The sequence below is a fragment of the Dermacentor silvarum genome, chromosome 2, assembly GCF_013339745.2.
Source record: "Dermacentor silvarum isolate Dsil-2018 chromosome 2, BIME_Dsil_1.4, whole genome shotgun sequence".
In the NCBI taxonomy this organism is placed as follows: Eukaryota; Metazoa; Arthropoda; class Arachnida; order Ixodida; family Ixodidae; genus Dermacentor; species Dermacentor silvarum.
This window is the reverse complement of record NC_051155.1, coordinates 15,487,972-15,495,601: the sequence shown is the minus strand read 5'-3', so window position 1 is coordinate 15,495,601 and position 7,630 is coordinate 15,487,972. Positions and strand designations below refer to the sequence as shown.

The 7,630-nt window shown below is 50.4% G+C and overlaps 1 pseudogene; it reads left to right on the top strand.

Annotated features, from left to right (window-relative positions):
• Positions 1 to 401: 401 nt before the first annotated feature.
• LOC119439915 (putative nuclease HARBI1) lies at positions 402 to 7,630 on the top strand (annotated as a pseudogene).

The window sequence follows — 7,630 nt, the reverse complement described above, 5'->3', positions numbered from 1 at the left end:
GCAGAAACCCGCTACGTCAAAATGACGTTGACGCACTCATTATGCGGAGCAAATGAGTGCGCCAGAGGCAGGGTCGTTTCAGAACGCATAAAAATGGCTGCCCCGCTCATCGCTATGGCGGTGGCTCTTCGCCGTCACCGACGTGGACACATAGAGCCGGACAACACGTTTGACATGCCGGATGACCATTTTCGAGAGCATTTTCGCCTCTCGAAGGAAACGGTGCGGTTTCTTGTGCGAGGAGCTGGCGGGGGAACTAGAAGCGGAGCGCGCGACGGGACTGTCGTTGGAGCGGACGGTGTTGTGCGCGCTGCGCTTCTTTGCTACGGGGAGCTTCCAACCGTCCATAGAGAGCGAGGAGACGATCCGGGTGTCGCAGTCGACCGGGAGCGAGTGCGTGCGACGCGTTGCAGAGGCTGTCGTGAACACATGGGCCCGCAACAAGTGGGTCCATTTTCCCAAGACGTCCGAGGAAAAGGCAGCTGTGAAGGAGGGTTTCCTTCGGCGCGGTGCTATTCCCGGCGTCATCGGATGCGTGGACGGCTGCCTCATTGCCATTATTGCACCCAAGGGTGAGCGCAAGGCTGCATTCATGTTCCGCAAGGGATACTACGCCCTAAACTGCATGTTCGTCTATGCTGCTCATTCTTTTGACAGTTGTAGTGCACTTGCCAAAGGGGAATTTCTGTGTTCACATTTTCCCCAGATCTGCGACGCGGAAATGAGGATCCTGGCCGTGGATCCAATGCGACCGGGGTCGGACCACGACTCGTTCGTCTGGCGGACGACGTGGCTGCGCCGGCGGTTCCAAGCAGGGCGCATCGGAAATCCCGGTGAATACCTCCTCGGTGAGAGAAAGCATTTTTTGTCGCAATGACACTTCATTAGCGAATAGAACGCTATATCCGCCGCAACGCAAACTTTTAATTAAATTAGAAGCACATGAGTAAGTGCCTGGATTAGGAAAAATTAAAACAATGCTGTCACCGACATTGTGAAGTTTCAAGTTACAAGCATGCTAGCAAGTGCCTGCCAAGAGCAGCCAAAAGCAACATGTATTAGTACTTCTGCTGTACTGAGTGCCTGCCAGAAGCAGAATAAATGAACACACATTAGCGCTACTATTGTGTCATTGGTAGTACCAATATGTGTTGAGTTCTTCAGCTTCTGGCAGGCACTGAGTAGTACAATTGTAATATGGTTAACAGTTTGTGTCGAGGCGGACATGCCCACCTCGTGCTTTTACTTGGGACTCTAGGGTCTGCACTGAACCCTACCTTTGTTGAAGAAAGCTGTAACGTTCCTCAGTTGCCAACTTTCCTCTTGTCAGAGAAGTGCTGAATGCACTATTTCTATCTTCATGCAGCTGACAGCGGCTACCCGTTGGAGCCGTGGCTCCTGACTCCGGTTCCCGGCCATCCTTCAACACAAACTGCTGAAGGGAAGTACAACGCAGCGCATGCCGCCATGCGTTCTGTAGTGGAGAGGTGTATTGGGCTCTTAAAAGAGCCGTTTCCGCTGTCTGCAGCTGTACCGCACCCTCATCTACGAGCCAGAACAAGCGGCCAACATTGTCGCTGCATGCGCTGTGTTGCACAACCTTCGGCTTTCTGAGGGCGACAAAGATGACGATGATGATAGTGATGATGATAGCAGCAGCAGCAGCAGCAGCAGCAGCAGCAGCAGCAGCAGCAGCAGCAGCAGCAGTAGTAGCGAGCTTCATAACCACGGCGACTCCATTCCGCACGGTCTGCCACAAAACAGGGGGTCTCGATTAAATTACCTTAGAGGGTGGGCTGTCTGAGACCGTGTAATCACCATGTTCGGCACAACCCGTGCCCAACACTTGCACTACTTGAGCCGTGTACGGCGGCAGTTGCGACGTCAACAGCATCGCTAGGTGCAAACACGCTGTTGTAGTGCCAGCAAAATGTGGTGGTCTAACAGATACCAAATAATTGCGTTGTACATATAATGCTGTGAAATTTCTGACCCGTTTTCCATACTCAGTTGTAGTAGATGTCCACGTAATGCAAAGCATTCATGATATGTAGAGAAATGTACAAGTCGTGTAGTCAATGCTTATGTAGAGCTTACATTTATAATAACTAAAACAGAATATTTAGTGGCGGGATATAAGATTACATGCTAACTAAAATTAAGTGGCTTGTAAAAGTGTGTTTCCCATGATTTGCTTGCCGCTTCTCCTGCTGCTGTCGTCATCTAGCTGCCCTATGTGCCATGGATGTAACCGGAAGTTTTGTTGTGTAGCCATTTTTCTTACTGGTATCCCTGACAGTTCTCCGCTACATTTATGCAATGAAGGACATTAGCATTCGTCTCCTCGCTTTCAACTCGGGCAGAGGAGCTCACAAAAGTAAAAATGCACAGTGCACATCACACCTTCCACTCCATCGAACGAGCTGTTACACACACACCTTCTAGGTCCTCCACCATTTTCCCCGCAACAACAGCAAATTTACTCCTAGTGACGAAAATGTTGTCAACTGGTCATGCAACATGTCAAACGCTATGGCTCCCGTGAAGTGTGTTCACGCATGAGCGGGTGATAGATTTCAACAAAGTGCCCTCGCTTGTAAATAGAAGTGAATAGGTGGAATGTTTTACACTAAAATTTTTACAGTGCAAGCTGGCACTGCAAATGTAGTAGTGACATGTAAATAAAACTGCAACTGTGTTTATTTCAACCTTCAGCCTACGGCCATTTTTTATAGTGAAACGTGTTTATGCACACATCACTTTCAATAGCCGCTGAATTTAAGAACTGCGAAAATTACCACTGCAACAGTAGAGACATATCACAGACATGTCCAACATATCACGTAGATATGTCGCAATAAATATCACATCACCTTGTGCTTGTATTTAAAAAATCACAGATAAATGCTTCATAAGACATGACAAGTAACGTCATGCGCTCTTTAAGAAAACTATTGTGTACTCCACAGTTACACAAAAATAGCATCCGGCTTAGCATCAGACAAAATATATACAGGTGCATAAATCACGCGCCAACATAACATTTATCACAGCCAAATGCATAGGTACTGCATGTGAGAGAAACATGTTGTCATGGAGTTACATACAGAAAAAAAAGAAGCCATAATATAGTACTTTCAGGTTCACAAAGAGAAACTGCTGCGTAATTATTACCTCCTGCATACGAGGTGAATGTTTTGCATCAAGGCTGCCGCTGCGCTTTTCTTCGTCCCTCTTATTAATGCAATAGCAATAGACCTCTCTCTGTTTGCAAATAGCGTGAGTGCCCCTTCCATGTGCTGCACCTTCGAAGTGGGCGCCGATTGGCAAAAAACGTTCATGTGACCTATTTTATCTGCATAAGAGTGCTGTTTATATATCAACTGCGCTATCGTAATTCTGGCATATTGCTGCTTCTATCTATGAAGTGTGCTTGGAAACTATAATCGTCCCTGCTTTACCGGCAGAACAACATATAGCGTTGTTGCCGAGGGCATGGTTCCCTTAATTCAGCATGTAGTGATTTCGTAAGCGTGTGCCAATTACGTAGATCAAACAGCCGCAAGAAATTATTACTTTCTATTTTTCGGGGGGCCAACCGAGCGGACTTATCATACAGACACAGTAGCAGCAAACCTTAATTCTGGCAAGTACCGAAGAAGAGGACTGCGTACTTAAAGGGCCCCTAAACCACCCAGAGGTCGAAATTTAGTTGTGGTGTTGTAGTTGTGCACTATAGTCTACAACGAACACGTAGCCGCGTGAATTTTTCGAAATGGTGCCATAATAGCGGAGTTACACGTGTTTGGCGATACTAAGTGGTTCATTTGAGAAAGGAAAGGTTGGTGCCATCTTCTGCAGCCCTTCAGGGAGCATGGCTCAGCGCCAATGGGGAGGGGAAAGTGGGAGAAAAAGGAGATAGGAGAGGAAAGGTCGTTTGGTGATCCAAACGCGGTCCTCGCTTGTTTCACTCTTTCCTTCGTTACTCTCCTCGTCGGCTAGTCTCTCCTCGCCGAGCGCTCCTCCAAGTGTCACGTGACTACGTCGTTGCCAACGCGCTTCTCATAACACTGTCCACTTCGGGTTAAGGCACATCCATGCTAGCGGCAAATATACCGACGGCAAACCGGCCTCCAGTGCTGTAGAACGTCTGCCGCGCGAAAGGTGTCCGAAGTAGACGGCAGTTCGGCCGGCGCACCGCCCGCAGCACAATCGATGAGCCAATCGACGACCGCGAAGCTACGCGCCTCCGACGACGAAAACATCGGCTGCAGCTTTTGTTCCAAGCAAAATAATTTCCGCTCGATAAAGCGATGCATAAATTGTACATTTTATGAAAAACGATATCCACTGTCAAACGTTCAACACGAACGAGAGCTCCGATACTTGTCAAGCTCATCTGCAGTGCACGTCTACCGACTACAGACGAGCGGCTTGGCTGTACTCGCATCGCAACCAACGGCGCCGCTAATATCAGCGTATTTTCTTCTTTGTGTACAATTATTGCTTAGAGCGACAACAAAGGTAAGAAAATATTGCGGCTTGTGAGCGTCAGCTATTTATTCTATAAGTGCCGTCCGCTTTAGCTTTGGAGTGAACCGGAGAAGGCCTAGTGACGATATCGGCACCGTCGAGCGATCAGTGACGGTGAGGTTGCCGCACAAATGGGTCCCGGTTGCCAAACGCTAATGCATTTCTCCGCAAAATTCGGGAATTCATATCTCGAAACTGGTGTCATCCTGCGAATTAATTCTAAGTGGATCCGTCTTGCGAACTCCACTGCTACAATGTGTAAATTGCAATATGGGGCATCAGGTAATTAGTTAAAAACATAATAGTACATTTTTGTTAATTAGTTGATTATGCATTTCAATTTTTCGTGCAAGTAATGTCCGCCTCTTCGAGTAGACCAGCTCATTAACTAGAATTGGGCTATCTGCCACAGGCAACACATAATTGCCTACGTATTGCCAGTTATTAAGTCATGCGAATGTGTACAACAAATGGTCATCACATCACTACGTGTATATTTTATGTTTGTTTACTGATCGATACAAATAATACAGAGGTCATACGCACTTGAATTCCATGCGCAATGAAATGCATATGTGCCCTTACACATACCTGCTGGTTTTGCTGGAGCAGCTGCTGGCGAAAGCTTGCCTCCTCTATTGCCCTCGCCTCGGCTGACTCCAGCTCCTCCTGCGTCGCCTGTCTGCGCGAAGCTGGCAGTCCGTGGTAGTGCTGCGGCAGCTGGGGGGGGGGCTTGCTGGTGGGTTTTGCCGTACCCTTTCCTCCTCGCGCTGTCGTCACTATGGCCGCCTTTCATCGCCCTCTGCGTTTCGCCGTTTCATTCTTCGCTGGGCTCGGTTACGCCGTGAAACAACCCCGACGCTCAACGCAGGAGCGGGCGCCTAAGACCTGCGCTCTAAAATGTTAGGCGTAACGTTATGAGACAGGAAGAGGGTGCTGTGGATCAGAGAGCAAAAGGGGATATCCAATGTTTTAGTTGACATTAAGAGAAAAAAAAAAACACCGCATATCCACGGGGTGAATGATGATGAGTGGGCGAAGCTCCGGAGGGAATCATCGGTAAACCGTGAATCTTCCGTGTAATTCGCCCAGTCTCGCCGCACTAAATCGAACGATTGACTTCCACCAATGACACGCGCCATATGTGACGTCATTCCTATTTTATAACAGCGCCCTTCATTATAATTGCACCATCTCCCGCTTAAGGGGACGCTAGCACAAACGCGTTAGAAACGTGCAGTACTCTAAGGGGAAGAGGCCACAGCGTCTTACGCAGCCGTTTACACATGCCGGAACGTGCACCGCGTTTGCCGACGCCATCAGCGTTTATGAATACGGGGGTAAGGCGGAGAGGCCACAGCGTCTTACACCAGCTTCTTGCACGGGCCGTAACGCGCTAGCACAAACGCGTTAGAAACGCGCAGCCTTTCGTTAATGTTGGGTATTTATTACCATCGTGGTGCGTCTGTCCATGTGCGCTTCGTGGCGTAGTGGTTAGCGCCACGCGCTCAGAAGCGAGGGGTCCCTGGTTCGATTCCGCTACGGCCACAACTCTCGGAATTATTTTTCTCATAAAAGTAGACGTGGCTACCTACTACGACTACTACTACTACTACTACAGAGAAGGGACAGACCCACACCCTAAGGAGCTTCGCCCCTAAAACGTGGGCAGTGTACACTAGTGGTGCAAGGCTGGAGTAAACAGCGGAGCTCGTGAACGACCTACGTTTCTTATAGGTTTTACTAGGCTTGGCTAAGTTTTGCTAGGAAATGCTAAGTGCTGCCAGGCACGGTATTCCGAATCGGCTCGCTGCCGACGCGCAGATTCTCGCTTGGCCGCGCGGCGCGCTTCAAGATGAGCGGCTTATTCTTCGGGTGTCCGGATCTTCTTCGGTCGTCCCAGTCAAGGGTAGATGTACGCGCCACAGAGTCAACGACAGTTCTGCCGCCCTTGCGGCGGCTCCGATCTTTATCTCCCCGGTGACGGCACGGCCAAGCTGCGCCTGCATAATTGCCGGGGCGTGGCTGGTCGAAACCTGCCGAACCGACGCCAGAGGCGCCTGCTACAGTCACGGACACCGTGTTCGTTCGGCGCGAACGCGGGGACACGGGGAAACGCGGGCGGCGTGGGCAGCAGCTCTGCGCGTTGCCTCGTTGGTACTACTACAATTTCTTTCGCTCTCGCTCTTATTTTCTCTTTCCCTCTCCCGAGCATTGCGCGCGCCGCGCGCATGCTCTCCTTACCTCTCCTTAAAGGGACCCTGAAACGATTTTGACGATTTTGTACAAACGTACTGAGTCGTTAGAGTAGGTCTCATCATTAATTGACGCATCTAAGCGCTCCACGTAATGTGAGTATTACTGCGAAGCTGTTACGGGCTTACCTTTTGATCGTCGCGTCCGGCTATAGAAAAACAAAAAGAACTCTCATTGGCCGTATGCTGTATGTGCGAGTGAAAGCGAGCGAGGGCTAGGGACTCGCGCTTTCACGGTGAGCGAACGCATGGCGGAGAGCAAACGCGACTAATGGGTGAGTGAAAGCGCGCGAGGGCGAGGGACGCGCTTTCACGGGGAGCGAACGTACGGCGGAGAGCAAACGCGACTTCCCAGTGGAAAGGGAGCGGTAGGCGAGGAGGGCATCAAGGCACCCTAGACCAACGTTCTTATCCCCGTATTCATGCAACGCTCCCTTTTATACTACGTCCTGATGCATTCTTGCAAGTGTGAGTGGACTTCGCCGAGGAATTGAGCTGACTGTCTCGTTTCGACGACCTCGCCTCGCCGGCTGCGCCCGACTCCTTCACGCGTGCGGACGTGCTTGCACATCGCTCCGGCGTGTGCAGCATGAGCCGCGTCGCTCTTCGACGTCGTGTGCTGCCGCGCGGGGTTTGTGCGTCCACCCGCACTGCGTCGTGCGTGCCGTAGGATTGCTCCCCTGCCCCACGTCCACGTTTATCTTTCCCACTTCGAGCGACAGGACATCGGGACGACATCTGCTCCACGCACGGGTGCGGTGCTTTGTGCATGTGCCACGTGTGTTGTGTTTGTGTGCGCGTGTCTTGTGTTTGTGTCCGCAGTGGGAATGCACTTCTCGTGA